The following is a 19,075-nucleotide window of genomic DNA, read 5'->3' on the forward strand; positions in this document are numbered from 1 at the left end:
GAGAGGAAACAGTGAGGTGGGAGCTGGTTTCAGTTCTCCCACCAAGGCTGTGCCTGTGGCTGGAGGCACCCAGTAGAGGCAGTTAACTCCCTGTTCTCTGGGCCAGAATCAATTTGGGACTGTACATTTAACCCTAGACAGACTTCCCCAGCCGCCCTGCTCCTCCCCCATTAGGGTCTCCAGTCTGTTTCTTCTGCCTGGAGGAAACATAAACCCATCCTACCGATTCCACAGAATCAGAGAAACTTCCCACTTTGGGATTATCTGCAGTTTGGGATTATATGAGCCCGGGGCTTGCTCTGTGGGTCCCTGAGGTGAAGAGAAAACATCTGCAGCTTTAGGATTAGCCCAAACTGCGCAGATGGAGGGGATAGTGAGTGAGGGCAAGGACATCCGGGCGCAAATCTGTACCCACTGGGCTTTTGTTCTCTTTCAATCAGTTTCTACTGAGTGCTGCTCTGTGCCAGGCACTGTTTCAGGCTCCGAGCCGAGTCTCTAGGCCACGGTCTCACGGAACTACAGTGTAGCTGCCTTAGCCCCAAGAGTCAGGGCTTGGGCCGGTGCGGGCGTAGGAGACAAAATGTCCCGTCTCAGATCGGTTTTCTCATTTGTAAAATGGGGGCAGGTATCTCTGCCCCTTCTCTCCTGGAGCACTAGAGCCCACTGAGTCCCGGAAAGCGTTCGGGAAGGGTGGGGTCTTTGAACCGAGCGTCGCTCCAGGTGCCCAAGGCTAGGAGTTGCAGGTCCTTCGCGCACCTGAGCTGAGGGGCGCGGCCAAACCCTCCCTCCCGGTCCCTGTCGCTTCCGGCCCGCGGAAGGGAAGGGGCAGAGAGACGGCGGGTTTCGCCGTAAGGTAGGCTGCCAAGCCCACGCATCCCTCACAAAACGGGGAAGGTCCTCTTATTTTTTGTAAAGTTGCGGAAAAAAGAGACGAAGACGGGGCGCGCTGGGGGAGCTGAGCCCGGGCCGACCTCGTCGGAGCGCGGGGAGCTCGAGGCGCAGTGGCTGCGGCTCCGGCCTCAGAGCCTGCGGCGTCCAAGTGGCCAGAGCAGCGCTGGGAGGGAGGCGGAGGGAGGAGGGAGGGGAGCCGAGGTGGGGGGGGAGGAGGGAGCGCCGAGTCCGGTCCGGGTTTTGCTGGCAGCCCCCGGGCAGCGTTCAGAGCTCCTGCCCGGGCGGGCGCGCGGCGGCGGCGGCGGCGGCAGAGGCGGCGGAGCCTGAGCGGCGATGTAGAGGCGGCGGCGGTGGCGGCGGCAGAGGCGGCGGCGGCGAGAGCAGGCGCCCGAGCCGAGCGAGTGGAGCGGCCGAACCTTGCCCCCCGAAGCCGGGGCCCGCGTCCCAGCCCTGCCCAGCCCGCGCCCGGCCATGCGCGCCGCCTGCTGAGTCCGGACGCCTCACGCTGCGCTCTCCGCCCGCCGCGCCGCGCTTCGCTCGGGGGTGATTAGTTGCTTTTTGTTGTTTTTTAATTTGGGCCGCGGGGAGGGGGAGGAGGGGCAGGTGCTGCGGGCTCCCCCCCCTCCCCGCCTCGGGCCAGCCGCGGCGGCGTGACTCCGGCTCCGGACCCGGGCAAGGAGGCGGCGCGGCTGGAGCGGAGCGCACCGCGGCGGTGGTGCCCGGAGCGGAGCGCAGCTCCCCGCCCCACCCCTCCCCCTCGGCCTCGCGGCGGCGGCGGCCGTGGCGGCTCGGAGGACTCCTGAGAGCCGGTAGGTGTCGGGCCACGGCCCTCCCCCGACCCCCCCGAGGCCGGCCCCCTCCCCTTCCCCGCCTACCTCCCTCTCCTCCCCCGGGGCCCGGTGCGCGGCCGGGGCCGGAGTTCGCTGCAAGTCGGCGGAAAGTTTGGCGGCGCGGGCTCCCCCGAAGTTCAGGTGCGGAGAGCCAGGGACCGGGAAGGAGGGGTCCGTGTCTGGGAGGGGCGGGGGGCGCCCGCAGCCGGAGCCACGGAGCCCTGGACCCTGGGAGCCCCGGCGCCGGGGATGGCTTGGTGGCCGCTGCTGTACCCAAGCCTCCCCAAGCCGCAGTCGGCGCGGTCGCAGATCACTGAGTACAGACAAAAAGAGGGGTTTTGGGGTCGGGGACTGCGGGTTGGGCGCCGTGCGTTGGGGCCGAGGCTCTCCCTGCGGGGCAGCGTCCCCTCCCCGAGCACTCGAGCTTGAGGGCGCTGGGGCGGCGGGAGCCCGGGTCCTCACCTCTTGGTGCCGGGCGGGCGCTCCGCCCGCGGGGGCGGCTGATTGGAGGTCTGCGGCGCACACTCCCCCGGCGGACCCCCGCAGCGCGGTGTTTTGGGGGCTACGGTAGCTGCTGCCCTGGCCCACGCGTGTCTGAGTCCTCCCCCACACACACACTTGGAGGGGGCGGCGGCCACTTCTACATTTCCCCTCGGGTTCCTCGCCTCCGCTGCCCGCGGGGTGCCTGGCGGGCTGAGCAAGTTTGACCTTTTTTTTTTTTTTTTTTTTTCCGTCAAAGTCTCACCCCCACCACCACCTCCGCTCCCCGCGGCCTCCCCTCCCGTCCTCCCCAGCCTCGGGGAGCCTTTCGGGCTGTCTTCCGAGCCCCGCGTGGCCGAGAGGCGTGCAGAGCCAAGGAGGGAGATGGGGGTGTTCCTCTAGCTGCCAAGTGTGGGAGGCGGGTGTCCCAGGCGCCTGCCTCGACGCTCTCTGGCCCCAAATTCACCCACGAAGTTCGGCCCCAAGCCTCCCTCCCCTTTGCTGCCCTAGAGCGAGGGGCTGACCCGCCGCGAGAAGAATGTGTTAATTTTCTTGCTGGGGGAAGTTGTCCTCTCCCGGAACGGGCTGCTTTCCGGCGGGGAGCGCGGGGTGCGCCTGGCTTTGTTTATTTGTAGGATCGACAGAAAGTGAGTGACCCCAGTTTTTAAATGGGGGAGGGGGGGTGCCTCTGGGACCTGTCAGAAGAGCTGAAGCGACCAATGAGGGAGCAAGATAGCTTTTCTTTTTTCTTTTTTCCCGCTCGGAAGGGGTGCGCGGAGTTGGGCTGGTGCCACGGGCTGCAAGGAGGCAGCCGCAGATTTGGGGCGGGGGTGCTCCGTAGAGACTCCTCGGGAAAGACCCACGCCCTCCTTTTTCCCCTGACGCGGGGGTCCGAAGGGCTGGCAGCCGCGCCTTACTTTGCCCCCCGGATCCTGGGTGGTCTTCGAGTCGCATCTTCGGGTTGGGGGGAGAGCGGAGCCGGGGTCCCACTGCCAGCCTCTTGACCTCCGCCTTCCCCCGAGCAGCGGGCGCCGCTCGGAGCCCGGGGTTTGTGGTGGGCCCAGCCCCCCCTCACGCGTTTGCTCAGGAAACGCTGGGGAGGGGGGCTCGTGTGACCGTTCGGCCCTCTCCCCCGCCGGAGCCGCCCGGGGCGGCTGGCAAACAGAGTCCCTTTCAAGTTTTCCGCTGGGGCCGCCTGGCGGGGGCTGCGTGCGCGGGCGCCGCGGACTGGCTTGGAGCGCTATTTGAACGCCCGGCGCCACCTCAGCTGCCCCGGCCCGCGGGGGCGGGGGTGCTCTTCCTTGCAACTAAGAGCATTTAAATTAGACGTTTTTTACGGGCCGTGGTGGCCTAAGCGTGACGCGACCCTCCCGAAAGACCCCGAGTTCTGGGCCCCAACAGCCGCAGGCAGCCTAGGAACTGGTACCCGAAGCCTCCTCCCAAGCCCCTTTTTGAGAGCGATGAGGGGAGCTGAAGTCGGTGCTACCTACTACTGCGTAGTGTTGATTTAGCAGTTTCCCTGGATGAGACTCAAGCAAGAGCTGGGGCGGGGGGGGGGGGGGGGGGGGGGTAGTGGCCCGCTCTGCAGCTGTCACCCCCCTCCCAGAACGGAAATCGTTCTCTCCTTGGGAAGGGGGGGGGGTGATTTTTGTCCTGGGAAGGAGTGGGAACAGCTGAGGAAAGGTTGGCCTCTAGAGTTCTGGGTCAGCCCTGGGGAGGTTGGTAGGAGCACCCCCACCTCATCTTGGCCTGAGTTGGGGCTCTCCCAGGGAAGCCCCTAGCCAGCCTTGTGGCTCCTGGTCCCAAGCCACCTCCCTTTTCAAGGTGGGGGCAGAAGAAAAAAAAAGGTGGGGGCAGAGGTTCCTCTGCTGAAGACAGACCCTTGTCTGGCTGTCCGTTGGTGCCTTATTTATGTGTGTATTTGGGCCGGCTGTTTTCCCGGCTCAGCAGGTGACCCTGGCCTGGGCCTCCTATCTCTCCTCCGACAGAGCCTGTTGACTTACCCGTGGGCCAGCGGCCTCGTCTTTATCACGTGAGGCCTGGAATGTCCACCCGGCTGGGCTGGGCAGGCTGGGGGAAGGGAGAAGGAGGGGAGGATTCTGCATCCAGGGCCCTGGCCAGCCCAGGCCTCTGTTCCATGGGTTCCCACTGTGAGCCCCAAGTCTTAATGCCTTTCCCCTTTTTCCCTGCCTTCTACCCATTTGGCAAATACGGATCTGAGGCTGATAGGAGTGTGGCAGGCAGGGTTGTATCTGGTTAAAGAACCAAGTCTGTGTGAATTAAATACCCCACCTTCTTTAGGGCCCCACCTGATTATTTATGGAAGAGTAGAATGGAAATGGGGGTCTCTTTAGGGGGTAAGGATGTGGCTGGGCTGAGATCAGCTGATTTAGGATGCAAGATAGGGTGGAGGAATGAGAGGGTGTACCGGATGAGCCAGACTCAGGCCTGCCCCCTGTTTGGTGGGGTGACCATTAAGGCAGAGCTAACTCCCCAAGTCATGGTGCATGGCCTTACTGGTCAGCGATGGGGCAGGGCTCACTTATTGTTACTACTCTTATTATTACTGTCTGTTCTTTGTATGTAAATAACTTAATTTGTTTATCTATTTTTTTAAAAGATTTTATTTATTCATGAGAGAGAGAGAGAGAGAGAGAGGCAGAGACACGGGCAGAGGGAGAAGCACGCTCCATGCAGGGAGCCTGATGTGGGACTCTAGGATCATGCCCTGAACAGCTGAGCCACCCAGGGGTTCCCCCCACCTTTTTTTTTTAAAAGATTTATTTATTTATTTATTTATTTATTTATTTATTATTTATTTATTCATGAGAGACAGAGAGAGAGAGGCAAAGACATAGGCAGAGGGAGAAGCAGGCTCCATACAGGGAGCCCGATATGGGACTTGATCCTAGAACTCCGGGATCACGCCCCGAGCCAAAGGCAGCTGCTTAACCACTGAGCCACCCAGGCATCCCGTATGTAAATAACTTATTCATTCATTGCCCCAGTATGTATTTTTGAGCACCTACTGTGTGTCCAGTGCCACCTTTCTGGAGCTGCTAAAATGAATCACTGACTCTGCCCCTACTCTGGAGGCAGGCCCAGAGCAGAAGCTCCTCCCTCTTTCCTCACCCCCTGGGACCCGAATTGGGGCTTTCCCCCCCCCTTTATTCTGGTGCTCTCCCTCCCTGATCCCCACCACCTGGTGCTGTCTTAGCCTGTATATGTGTGCCTGTGTGTGTGAAGTGTCCTTGATTAAGTGTATTAATAGTTAAACTCTCACTCATAGCTGGAACTCACCAGACCACAAAAAGCCTCCCCAGTTACTCACGCGCTACTGCCCAACAAGAATATCCCACTCAAGTTTTTTTTTTTTTTCCCTTTCTCTTACTTTCCCCTTCATTCCCCCCAACTCTGAGCCCACCTCCCAGGCTACAGGCAATGAGAAAGGGCTGGCCCCCTCAAAGACCCAGGAATCCCCCCAACCAGTCCACCTGCCCACTAAAGCCCAAGGCAGTGTCAGCTGCTAGATGAGGCTGTATGGGTCTAGTCTGTTGGTCTGGGATGTGGGAAGCTAGGTGGTGTGTGTGCTTATGACTCAGGGCATGTGGTATCTATGAATCTGTGTGTTGAATATGTGTCTGTTTGTCTGTCTGTCTTGAGGGGGCGGGGTGGGAGTCTGCATGTGTGTATATTTGTGCATCAAGGCTTGTATATCTGTGGATCTAGGAGTTGTGTGATCTGCATTGCATCTGTACTTGTGTGTGAATCTGAGTGTATATCTGAAAGTTGGATTTATCCTTGTGAATCTGGGAATGTGCATATTCTGAGTTGTGTATGCTAGAATTTTGGAACGTGTGCGTGTGATTTGTGTATATGTGTGTTATTTGTATATTCTTGTAAATCTGGGAGAGTCTTGACTCCCTGAGTAGTGTGTCTGAATTGGGAAAGTGGTGTGCGAATCTGGGAGTGGGCATATCTGAGCTGTGTGGGCAGTGAGTGGTCTGTGACCGTTCCTTTCTCTTTATCTGTCTGCCCGGCTGTCTTTCTGAGTCTCTCCCTCTCTGGTTGAGGCCCAGAGAGAGAGAGAGAGAGAGAGAGAGTGTGTGTGTGTGTGTGTGTGTGTGTGTGTGTATAGCATTGAACCTCTCCCACCCCGTCCTTCCCCTCCTCTGCCCTCCCTGGCAGTAACTGGGCAGCCTCCCCGTCTGCCTGCCTGCTGGGAGTTTTGGAAGCTGTGGAGGGAGACAGGCTGGGGCCGGGGTGACAGCGCGTATCCACGGCGATGGCAGCCTGTGATTATGGGAATAAAAGGATTTTAAGGTCATGGGTGTATTTTTTTTGTTCTGTTTTGTTTTCCCCCCCTTTGGTGGAGCTGGTGGCAGCAAAGGGCCAGAGCTGTGTGTCTGCAGGTTGGGAGTCTGTCCCCATACAAGTAAGCATGGGTATGTGGCGCTTTCCCGGGAGCATGAACATGTGTGTACACACGTGAGCAGAGCCTGTGAGTGTGTATGTTCTACGTGTGTTCTGTCTGCCTCCCTGCATGAGAGTCCACAGGGCTGTTCCCTGGGGAAGAATCCCAGGAAAACTTCTTGCTTCTGGGTGTGACATGGAGCTGGAACCCTTATAGTCCTCTGTGTCCCAAAGAGCCGTCTGGCTCCAATCCTTGCTTATCTGACCTTCCCTTCACGGTAGGGTGTCTTTTGCCAGAGACTGGCTAGGCCCAGTTACCTGGGCCAGGCCACATCTTGGGGTGTCAGTGCCCCTGGCCCTGCTCCAGCCCCTGTAATTGCATTCTGCCGCCTAATCCCCCGCCAGCTCAATTAGATCGCAAATTCTTCTTCATTTCCTGCCTCTGATGCTGGCCTCCCTCTGGGCTCACAGGGCCTGGGAGAGAGGGAGGGGATCCTGCCCCCCTTCCGCCAGCACTGGGGGCTCTTACAGGGGTGTGATTAGTTGCTGGCACTCTGGCCTTGGGGTGTTGGTTGGAACCCTGGGAGCCAACAGGGCAGACTTCTGGTGGCTCCCTGTGGACTAGCCTCAGTATCCTCATGCTGGGGGAGGGGCTTGTGTTGTTTGGTACTTGGGCTCTGGGTAGACCAGGGATCCCTCTATGCCAGGCCCCCAGGCAGTGTCCTCACCCGGAGTCCCCACAGGCTCTGCGTATGCCCTATTTCCAGAGGAGTTGGTGGCCACCCCCTGGCACAGCAGTTGTAACCTTGTTTTTGAACTTTTAATGGCGTATGTTCTGGGGGTCAGTAGGACCACTGAGCTCTTCTCTACTGTATCGTCTTAACTGCCTCCCTTGACCTTACCTAGACAAGTGTGTTAGAGCACTGGCTCTGGAGCCAGACCTGGCTCCAAATCCTGACCATGCCACTGTCTAGCTGCATATATGATCTTTGGGTGAATTGCCTCTCTGACCCTCAGTTTCCTTATCCCTGAGATGGGATAATAAGAGTGCTTGCCTCACAAAGGCCATTTTCGGGTGGACACAGGGATGGTTGTTTAGTGCGCAGCACCAGTGGCTGACCCACAGCATGTACTAGAAGTTGGCTTTGGTGGTGACTAGGACTTCATGTCCCCCTCAAGGAAAGGAAGAAAAGAAGATGTGACTCACACTTGGCATCTCTGTCTCCATTCTGCTCATTACCAGGTGTGTGGTGTTGGGCACATCACTTTGCCTCTCTGGGTTTCTCTTCCCCATCTGTAAAATGGGACTGATAATAGGCCTGACTTCATAGGACCCACGGAAGGGTTACCCACATGCAGACGCTTGGCCCCAGCTGCCCGCCCTAGCGGGTTTTCAACATACTTCTTGCCCTCTTTTTCCTTTCCTCACACCAAGCCTAGGCTGGTGTGAGGGCTGGCAAAGACAGAGGCTCAGGGATAAGGGGACTGGCCAAGGTCATGAGGCCAGTAATGGGGCCTGGGTGGGGTAGAAGGGCTAGGGGATGACCTGCTGCCTGGCTGGCTTGCTGGTTTACTCGCTGGCTCAGCTGAGCTGTGAGGCATGGACTTCCCTCCCCGCTGGTCTCTGTGGAAAGTGGTGGCTTGGCTGATTTTTTTCTGTAAAGGGGAAGCTGGATGTCTACCCCCTCCTTCCCCAGGAGGCACCCGTGGCAGCGGCTGTGCTGACAGGCCTCCTGGCCTTCTTGCTAGGGTAGCTGGCAGCTCAGGAAGGCCAACTGCACACAGATCAGCCAGGAAGAGGGACCCATAGAAGTCCCATGCCATCGCTAATCCTATGGCCCCTCCCACCCTCAACCTGTTCCCTTTGGAGGGTAAGACGGAAAGGAGCTACACCAGGAGAGTTGGGGAGAGGGCTCTGCTGGAGGTGGTGGAGAGGGATGAGGTGGGGGTGGGGAGTGAGGAGCCCTCTGCTGCAGGGTCTCGGTAGTTCCCTGGCCAGTCTCCTTATTTCTGTGACCTCTGTCACTCAGTGGTCTAGGCTCTTTAATATTTCACGGGCCGTCAAGCCAGCCCCCTGTCCTCATCCCCTTTGTCTGTCTGCTGCCCCCCTTGGGCCATCCCTGTCGCTGAATTGCTGAATTACTGACCCCAAGAGGCTGAGGGCCCTAACACCTTCTCAGTAACCTCCTGACCTGTCTCCCCCGCCCCTCTGCTTGTCCCACCTTCCATCTCTCCTACGCCTTCTCTCCCCTTTTCTGACATCTCTGACTATCTTCTTGCCCTTTCCTCCATTTTCCTCCTTTGTTGGCCTGCTCCTCCTCAGCGGAACAGAAACCGTGGCAACTGGTCCGCCTGCCTGCTACCCTGTCCACCTCTTCCTGCCCCCTCCCCCTGGCTGTGCTGGGCGTGAGAGCTGGTTTTATTTATTTTTGTGTTTGTTTGGGAAGAAGGCAGTGGCAGTTCTGAGTCCAGGCCGCTGCGCTCCAGGCACAGGGGCGGGCAGGCGGCCTCCCAGGAATGCGGCTGGGACGCCCCGCGCTATATTTACTCCCGCCCGGCTGCCTGCCCCAGCGGGGCAGAGCCAGGCCTGCCTGGTGGCCCCGGGGGAGCCCTATACCCACCATCCCCACTCTGTCCAGCCGACCCCATGGAGCCCTCGAGCCCACGACGCCCTCCCTTCCTGTGGCCTCTCCTGACCTCCTTGGACTTGCCTGGCCTGCTGGCGGGAACAGCAATGTGCCATGCCGTTAGGGGCGCAGGCTGCAGACGCAGGGGTCTGATTCCCGTAGGGCAGCACCTGGCAGCCCCAGACCCCCACCCAGAGGCCTAGCCCAGGCCTGTAATCTGGTGGCCAGAACTATGCAAAGCATCTATCTGGAGCTCTCCCCGCCAGGCCTGGTGCCTGTTCTTGCCAAAGTCCCCTCAGCTCGGAGCTCAGCTCTGCTGGCAGGGACAGGGTGAATTGGGGGCCAGGGGCAGCTTTGTGCAGCTGCGTTTCCTGCACCAGTCACCCCCTTCCATGTAATTGCCATCTGCTGGACCCCGTGGTTCCTCACACCAACATAGGTGTGCACATATACATGCTTAGACATACATGTGCCACACATGTGAACGCATGCTGGGTTGTACCGTCCATGGTACATGGCCATGCCTCCTGTCATTGATTTCCTCATTCATCAGATGCATATAGGGTTTTGTGAGCCCACTCCTTGCCAGCCTTGCGATGGGATGTGGCAATGATTCCTTCCTGTACCCCAATGTCTGGCACCAACTGAGTGTTTGAAGAGCTTTAGCCGCTGCTCTAATCAATTGCTATCCTCCAATTATTGCCATAATAAGAATAATAATATGTTGTCAAAATGATGATGGCAATGGCTAACATCCTAAGCCCCTACTCTGGGGCAAGCTCTATGTTAGTGGCTTTCTAGCCTTTACTTTCCTTCATCCCCCTAGTTAGCCCAGTGGTTGGATGCTATTAGCATCCCCGAATATAGATGAGGAAACTGAGGCTGGAGAGTCTGTGACTTGCCCCAGGACTTGCCATGTGGGATTGGGCCCTGGTAGAGCCCTTGACTGGCTGTGAGCACCATGAGAACAGCCAAGGTTGGCACTCCCCTGTGCTTGCCGACTAGAAGCCTTGCTCTCTCCTCCTTGAGGCCCTCATGTCCCTGGCAAGAGGCCAGGCATGTGGTAGGTGGGGTGGGCTGACTGGCCAGTCGGATGAATGAAAGAATGAATTAATGAATGACCAGAAGATTCTGTGGGAAGAGTGCTCTCCAGGGACAGTGGGTAGATGTACTTGTGCAGGTGGTCAGACTGGTAAGTGGGGATGCATTGTGCCTGTAGAGGGTTCCCTTAAGTGAGGTGGGGGCGGGGCTGAGAGATGTGGCCAGAGGCTAATAGGCTGCTCAGGCCTAGCCCTTAAGCAGGTCCTGTCTTCTCCCAGGGCCTCAGTTTTTCCATCTCTCAAATGGGCTTGGGAGCCTTTGTCCTGGCTGGCTGTCAGCTGGCCTGCCGTGGGTTGGCCTGGGAGCTGGAGAGGTAAGGAGCTGTGGTGGGAAAGAGGAAGCAGTGGGTGGTGAAGGCAAGAAGATGAAGCGTGGAGCTTGGCTTGGAACCTGAGAAGCAGGGAGACCAGCCTGACCTGACGCCCATCCTCCCTCTGAGCTGCGGGGTGGAGGTGTAGGGTCACAAACCCCTAGCGACCTGCTCTTGTTCTGGCAAGAGCTGGTCTTCCTGACATGGGCAGCATCCAGTGGCTGTGTGTGCCACGAAGAGGTGGTCTGCCCTCCAGAACTAGACCAGCTCTACTGCCAGGCCCATAGGCTCCCCCCAACCTCATTATCTAGTTCCTGTTGACCCTGATGGGAGAGACCCAGGCAGGCCCTCCTCCTACCTGACCCACCTTCTCCAAAGCTAGATGGGGAATTGGTTTAGTTTGGCCCATAGCTCCAGGTGAGAGTGGGCTTTGGCCCCCTTCCTTCCTGGGAATGTTAAGATCTTGGTGGCCTAGAATTTTTAGTCACAGGAATTTAGAATCAGAATGCTTGGAACTGAGAGATTCTTTTCAGGATTCTTGTCGTGTTGGGATTCTAGAATCACAGAACCATGAGTTTTACTGTAAAGGAAGCGTGAATGGTCATGTTTCAATCTTGTTTGACGCTAGGGGACATTGAGGATCTGAGAGGAGGGACTTCCCTGTGGTGCCTTCAAGTGACATGAGTATATATCTGAGACAGAAATGCAGTTCTGCCTCTGGTCTACCCTGCTTTGGAGATCTGGCTGGCATGGGGAATGGGCTCTGTGGGCCCAGTCAGGGAGCAAGGGGATGTGACTGGCCTGTAAGCACAGAAGGGGTCCTCACGGCGGTGCCCACCCACCCGCTGCCCACCCGCCTGCTGCCCACGCTTCCCGAGGCACCAGTGTGAGGAGGAAATGCCGGCTGTTGCTTCCAGCGACAGCCGGCAGGGCCGGGCGGCTTCCCAGCTCCCCCTCTGATTCATGGCCGCCTGCAGCTCCCCCCTCCCCTGGGGGCCTCAGCAGCCCCATCTGTGCAATGGGGAGAGGAGGCTCTACCCCAAAACCTAGTGTCACAGAGACGATATATTTGGGGTTCTTTGCAGACTCACTGTGAGGCTTTGAGAATGTTGGGAGACTGGTCTGGGGATAGCCAGCTGGGCATTTGGACTCAAAGTACTGAGCAATTCTGCTGGGAGTTACCCTAATGCCTCCAGCACTCTGGGGGTGCTGAATTGGTTCCTGGGGCAGAAAGCGTGGTGGTAGTAAAAGGAAGAGCAGCACCTAGGTCACTGGGCTCTCTCTTGACCTCAGTATACCCATCTGCAAAATGGAGAGTGTTATTCCTTGAGGTCTCTTACAGTTTTGACTCTTCCTGGATATGTGCTGGCTGATGGAGGTACTAGGGATGCCCAGGAAAGAGCAGAGCAGTGGGGCAGGAAAGGGGTCTCGGTGGCTGCAGACAAGGGTGGAACTGTGATTTGGCTGAAGGGGCGGCTCTGGGAGAAGGGATGAGGTGGAGAGAGATAAGGAGCCTGCCAGCAAGGCAATGTCCAGCGGAAAATCCCAGCCATTCTCAGGAAGTGTTTCCTCCACTGGTCTCCTGGGAGGGAGGCAAGGCAAGCAGGAAGGAGCATAGTCGAGGGCAAACAAAGTCTCCCGGCCAGTCCAAGTGGAGATGTCCCAGGCCTGGCAGCTGGGCGGGTGTGCCCCTCACACTGCGGGAGGGCTGGAACGCACCCCCCACCATGCTCTAAGGCTGGGCCTGTGGTGGGAGGCCAGGGCTGCCAGGAGGGGCCGGGCCAGAGTCCAGATTTCAAAGCCTTCCCCAGGGGCCTCATGGTGCCCTCCGCCCTGTCCTGAGCTCCGCCGCGGGGGTGGCAGATGCTGTTTTATCGGCTGAGGCGAGTGGGAGGCCTCCGGAAGGTCCTCCTGGGAGGTTCCGGGGGGCAGTGGGGTGTTGGCAGCTGCCGCCCAGCCAGAGCTGGCTCACAGTGGCCTCCTAGGTCCCTCAGTACCCCAGGCTTGGGGCCCGGGGGTTGTGGTGCTTGAGGCAGGTCCCTCCTGCCTTTGCTCACACACACACACACACACACACACACACACACTGCCCACCAAGCTTCTTGGCTCTGGCCCCCTCCCATCCCTGGCTGCGTCTGCAGAGCCCCCCGGGGAAGGCAGGGGAGGAGGCGCAGCGGGCTCAGAACAGCGGGTGCCCGTGCAGCCAAGTATTTGCGCGAGCTGTCAGAGACAGACAGGCATGTGGGGAATTTGGTGCGTGTGGGGCTGGGGGAAGCAGCCGGGTGGGCAGGCAAGCAGGAGGAGGGAAGGTGGGGCTGTCTCCCTCGCCTGTTGAACCCTGCAGAGACCACCATTCTCCCCAACCCAAACCAGAAGGTACAGCTGGCGCTGTCTCCCTGCCTGTGCCAGTACAGTGAGCCTGTGACCCTTGCTGGGGTCTGATATGGTGCTGATACTGGCGGAGGGGGTGCCGTGTCAAGGGCTGGAGCCGGGGAGAGGCTGTCTGGGGGAGTGTGGAGCCAGGCAGGAATCCGGGTTGTGCCCGACTATGGCCTCCAGGAAATAGCAGCTGTCATGCTTCTGTGTCATCCCCTCCTCCCACGGCCCAAGCCTGGCACAACTTGTTTCCTGGCCAGGGTCCGGCTGGGGCAGATTGGAGGAGCCTGGTATTGCCCAGGCTGGACAAGGAATGGGCTGGGTGGAGGGGGCCATGTTTATAAGCCCACAGGTACTTGGAGTGCTGGGGAGGGGCTCCCCCAACCTTTTGCTGAAGCAGGTTGAAGTCACTTGCAGGAGGGGACCTTGCCCCTTGTGTCCCTGGACAGAGACCCTGACTTAGTCACCTTTGTGCGTGCTCTCCAGCAGTACCTGTTGGGCATGTTAGGGCCTAGAGCTGAGTAACACTTGTGTTTCATATCTGAGAGCCCAGAGAGGAGGGACACTGTCCCAAAATCACACAGTGGGCTCCCCAGCCTTCTCCCTATGCTCATGGGTGGGGCCAGTGGGAAGAGGTGAACTTTGGGGGTTTGCTGGGGTGGAGGGGGCTATATTTAGTCAGTCCTGCAGAGCCAGGGGGCCCCTGGGAGCAGCTGTTAGTGGGGGGGCAGACAGAGGCCTGAAGCTGCATTTAGTCTGGACAGAAATATCCTCTCCGCTCCCCCCCGCCACACACACACACCCACTGACTGGGCGGCCAGGCTGCGGGCTTGTCCCCTGAGGGGCAGCTTGCCTGGGCCTGGCGGCCGGCGGGACAGGCAAGATGACCCGATAGGCTTTTCCCAGCTCAGGTTTCGATGAAACAGGAACCAGAGCCGCAGCCTGGGCTGTGGGGGCCAGGGCTGCCTCCTCCTGCTCCCCCCTTCTCCCTGAGTTGCATACTCCAGTTCTCCCAGGCCTGGGGAAGCAGCAGGTTATTTATCAAGCCAACCTCCCCACTGGGTCTGTCTGCACCCACCCCATCGCGCCCCCCTTGCTGGCGGCCCTGAGCAGAGTGAGCTCAGGAGAGTGAGTCACCCCATCCTAGCAGCCCCGCGAGGCCCTGTGGCCTCGCAGGCAGAGTGCACTCACGCACTCCCCACATGGCACACACTTGGGACAGCCACATTCACTCAGCGCACGTACTTCCACACGATCCAGCACACACGACTGACACACGCAGCGCGGCCCTGGTCACATAAGCTGCGGACACTCCAGCAGCACACTCGTTCTCAAACCCACCCCAGCCTCAGCACACATGCATGCTGCCACATAGGCAGATGGGCGTACATAGTCACAGGCAGGCGTGCCGAACTCCCGGGAGGACCCCAGATACTGCACCCATAAAGCAGTTGTATGTCTGCTCTATCCTCAGGCCATAGCCCACAACCACCCAGCTCCGTAGAATTGGGCCAGGAGCCCGGACACAACAGCCCAGTGTATGTGCCCACACGTGGGTACACAGGCAAATGCAAGCACATGTACACATGCACATGAACAGCACGGCTAGGGCTCCGCTACCTAAATCCCCCTTTAGGGTCACACAAAAGAGGCCCGACCCTTGGCCATGTAGAGTCAGCTGAGTTCTGCAGGGTAGGTGTGGGGAGGGAACTGTTTGCTGCCATCCCTCAGGCTGGCTTGGCCTTCTTTTGGGGAGGAGGCCCAGGTAGCCCAGGTATCAGGTTTGGAAGTGTTAAAACCACCCTGCCCTCCAGGATGGGGAACTCTGACCTGGACAGAGTGGGTTGGGGGTAAACTGGGGAGAGGTGCAGAGGAGCCGGGAAGAGGAAAGGCCTGGACAAGAAAAGCCATGGAAAATCGATTTTCCTGGGAGTGCCAAATAGCCAGCTGTTGCCACTACTCGGCAGCGGGGGTGGGGTGGGGTGGGGTGTTGGGGGTGCAGTTCCTTGGGAGATGGGGGGGCGTGCCAGAAATTAGGGAAGAGACTCCCTTGATCTAGTGGGCTGTGCCCCAGGAGCCTGCCTGCTCACCCTGGCACCTGCTTTCCTCAGTTCCCTTGGCTCCCAGGTTTCTCGTTAATCCCCGCCCCGCCCCCCCGCAACCAGTACCCTGAGACTTAGGATTCAGACATATTTCCTGGTTCTTGGTCTACTGGTCTGCAAAATGGGTACAGAGCTGACTTGAATACAAGGAGGGGTGGGCTGCGGGGTTGGAGGGACGCCCTCAGGGAGCCTGTAAGCTGCAGTGTGCGTTGGGTTTAGGGCTGCCTTCCCTGAACTGGGCAGAATTGGGGACATACCTTATTTTTCATACACTGGAAAAATACCAGTTTTCAGATGAGAGAATTGAGTCTGGTGGGTCTGACTTCCTGGTCATAAGGGCTTTAGACACAGCCAACTAACAACCAGACCCCAGATCATTCTGGGTCTACAGTATTGAGAGAGCCCAGGGAGGTTCAAGGGCAGGTGACTTTAAGGACTCAGGCCCAGGCTATCTCCCACCTCTTGGCCACACATATCTGCCTCATAAAGGCCTAGACAGACCATGGTCGAGGAGGGGAGAGGGGCCCAGGCATCCTGAAGTAAACAAATAATAGCTATGGTCAGTCAGGAGGCCTGGATATCCCCTGAGCCTTGGACTCTGGGGTTGGACAGGCCTAGGCTCCAAACTTGGCTCAGTCACTGTCAGCTTTGCAATTCTGAGCCACTCTGATCTCACTTTTGCCACCTATAAAATGGGTCTGAGCCTTGTCTCAAAGCTGTGGGACCTGAAGTAGGTGGTGGGGTGTGGTTCTCACTGTGTCACACCTGGATCTCCAGGTGAGTCCTGACCTCTTCCTGACCTGACTGCTCCACCAAAGCTTGCATTTCCCTAGGAGTGGTACCCCATAATAAGGACTCCTTAATTAGACTGTCTTGGATTGTCAGCCTTCTTAGGGCTGTTCTCCGAGGGGAATGCTGAGGTGGGGGAGTGAAGAGGCTGACCTTGGGGCTACATGGTTGGATCCAGGCAGAGGAATATGGAGTCCTTGGGTGTTTGGACATCCCTGGGGGCTTCATAATATGGGAGGAAAAGGAGCCAACCTTGGATCTAAGACATTCTCGGTTCCTTGGCTCCTCAGTACACAGCAAGGCCACAAATTAGACTCAGTAGGGACTTATGGGTGGCAAATGAGTTCTTTGTAGTGTGGTAAGGGGCTTGGCACACACCTGTGTGAAAGCACGGTTGGGACCATTGTAGATGGAAGAAGTGCTGACACAGAGCAGGCCTGTAGGCGCCCAGGAAAGTCTTGGCAGGAAGTATAGGTAGGTTCTTCCTGTCACCAGAAAAGGCAGTGCAAGCCTGGACAGCTGAGCGCTGCCCTCTTTGCAGACATCAGACCTCTACCATACACACATCTCCCTATGTTCCTGCAGGTAAGAGGGCAGAGGAGGAATGCTCTCCATGGGCCTGGAGAAACTGAAGCCCAAGGGATTGGCTCAGGCTCCAAGGCAAACAGTGACAGAACTGGGGCCACAGCCTAGGTTACCCGGCACTCCTGGCTTGAACTGCCCTTGCCACTCCTGCTAGCTGACGATGGCAGTAAAAATAATACAGCTATCATTTCTTGAGCACCTTCCGTATGCCACCCTGCACTGAGAACTTACATGGTCTGCAGGACCCTGATGAGGGTGGGACTGTCCTCGTGTGCATTTCACAGACCATGGAATGGGCTTAGCAAAGTCAAGCAACTTCTCTGAGGTCACCTAGGCTGGGGGCTGCAGAGGAACCCTGATTCCAAAGCCCACTTGGACACTTTCATGACCCAAACCTGTACTTCAGGGCAGGGGGTCTCCTACCCCCACCTCCATAAACGCATGATGAATTATGTTCCCCGTTGGGCCAGCCTCCTCCCCACCTCTGCCCAGCCCCTGACCATCCTAGGGACCTCTGCTAGCTCAGGGCTCTCCCCAGGTTTGGACCCGAGGCCTTTGGGACTGCCAACTCCTTAGGCCTGGGAAGGGGTGAGCCCTGTTGGCCTTGGCTTCTTCAGAGGGAGTGATTCACTGGGAATGGGATAGGAAGTCGGGGGATGCACCAGGGAGCATATTGATATCCCTTGGGGTATCTCCTTGCAGATAAGTTCTGGGAAACTCAGTTGCTAGGCTTATGAGAGCCACTTGGGGGTCTGGTCAGGGTCATATACCTCCCTTATCCCCCAACCACCCACCTTCCTGGGGGCTCCTTTCCCCTCTAGGAAGCCCTGCACAGAGTAATTGAGAAAGTGCCCTTGAGCTGGAAATATCTTCTATACACAGGGCCAGGCACGGTGTGGCCCTGGGTCAGGGCTCAAAAGGCACAGAGTCAGGTTTATGTTCTGGGGGTTGGTGCTGGCCTCAAGTGGAGGGGCAAAGTCTCTAGGCTTAGGGTCCTGAGCTGTGTGGCAAGTCATTTTCCCTTCCTGGTCTCAGTTTCTGCATCTGTGAAAGGACCCAGAGTCTGCCATGCATGTTCTCTGGGGCAGGGGCGAATTAGACACACATCCACATGCCTTCACCTGGTGTTCCCAGGTCCCCCGTGCACAGGATTCCTGCGGCCCTCACATTGGTCCACGGGATCCAGGGGGAGCAGGGCAGGCTGTAGAGTTGGACCAGCCTGGATTGTAGTCTCACATTCACCATCCACGCTTAACTGCCCCACTAGGCTCTGAGCCTCAGTGTCCTCATCTGTGAAATGGGTGGACTATGGTGGTTACCTCTTGGGGCTACCATAGGGATAAAACAAGATAGTGTGGCCAGAGCACCGGGCACAGACTCTGTGATGGTGGTGACAGTGGGTCACCCCACATAAACCCGGAGCTGTCCTCTTGGTTGCTCTTCCCCCAACTTTGGTCCTCAGGGATTCTGGGAAGGAGACAGCGCCAGTCTGCTGGCTCAGCCAGCTTGGCCACTGACCTTCAGAGCACCCAGGCTGTCAAGGCCGCTTGCCCACCTGCCCGCCTGCCTCCCTGCCTGCCTGCCCGGGCAGGGAGGAACACCAGCCAGTTCTTCACCTAATGCTACCCGCCCCTGCTCCCATTCTCCTCTCCCTCTCTGCGCCTGTGTGTGAGCTAATTAATCTCAGCCCCTTTGGGAAATTAGAACGCCGCAGCCTCAGCCTTCTCAGCCTTGCAGTGCCTGTGCTGCTACTGGGCCCTGCCAAGACCCACCGTGGTTTGGGGGCACAGGGTGGGGTGATGGGGGCAGCAGGATGAGTTGGGCAGGCGTGAGTCTTCCTGAGCCCCTCCACCTCCTGACTCAGGGCTGGGGGTGGGGGAGCGGTGCCCTCTAGCTTCTCAGCTCCCTCCTCTTCCAGACAGCATCCATAAGGACAGCAGGCAATTGCTTTGCTGGTGTGAATCCCAACTCCCAGGACCTCCCTGCTGTGGTCCTGGGGCTGGTGTTGTCATCCCTCACCCCACATTCAGTCTTATTGTGGGGTCCTCTTGCCTGCCCAGTTCAGGTTGATGGAGATAGATGTAATTATGGAATTTTGCTTGGGAAATTAATTTGAAAAAGTTAATTAATTGGTGGTTCCGGAGGTGGCAGTCTCCACGCCCAGCCAGTCCTAAGGACATCAGTGCTGACCCTCCTGAGACAGCTTCCTGGGCAGGCTGGGGAGAGGGACCTCAGCAACCTGGTTGGGCAGTCCTGGTGCAAGCAGAAGCACAGTGAGGAGGAAGAGGCAGACTAGGATCCTGCCTCAGAGGAGGCACCTGGAATATGTTTGACTAGGCCTTCTGGATGGACTTGGGCATCCTGAGAACTGAGCCACTTGTTAGCATGTTCAACAAGCCGTTGTCAAGCTTCTATATACTAACTCCAGTGGGTCAAGTGCCCACAGCTAGCATAGACAGCTGAATGTTTTGTCCACTTCTTACAAATCCTTTTCTCAAAACCTTAAATCTATACCCAAAGGGTTCAAGGGACATATGGATAATGTCCATTGTGCAGATGAAGCAACTGAGG

At 58.1% G+C, this 19,075-nt stretch overlaps 1 protein-coding gene and 1 long non-coding RNA gene across 5 annotated transcripts in view; one reads left to right on the forward strand and one right to left on the reverse strand.

Moving 5' to 3' along the window:
* Nucleotides 1-739: 739 nt before the first annotated feature.
* Nucleotides 740-19,075, forward strand: part of CXXC5 (CXXC finger protein 5) — a 35,841-nt gene continuing 17,505 nt past the window's right edge. The window contains exon 1 of one of the 4 annotated variants that reach the window (XM_025445256.3): nucleotides 740-853. The gene's annotated coding sequence lies outside the window, so the exon portion shown is untranslated. Of the gene's footprint in view, nucleotides 854-1,455; nucleotides 1,701-1,733; nucleotides 1,863-7,707; nucleotides 7,858-19,075 lie in introns of those variants that run through there. The other 3 variants (XM_025445250.3, XM_025445251.3, XM_025445252.3) reach the window with 3 other exon arrangements.
* LOC118354092 (uncharacterized) lies at nucleotides 4,965-11,097 on the reverse strand. The gene is made up of 2 exons (XR_007406129.1): nucleotides 11,020-11,097; nucleotides 4,965-7,908 (listed from the first exon to the last, which is right to left on the reverse strand). It is a non-coding gene; the product is annotated as an uncharacterized LOC118354092 (long non-coding RNA).

The sequence above is a fragment of the Canis lupus genome, chromosome 2, assembly GCF_003254725.2.
Source record: "Canis lupus dingo isolate Sandy chromosome 2, ASM325472v2, whole genome shotgun sequence".
NCBI classification, from domain to species: Eukaryota; Metazoa; Chordata; class Mammalia; order Carnivora; family Canidae; genus Canis; species Canis lupus.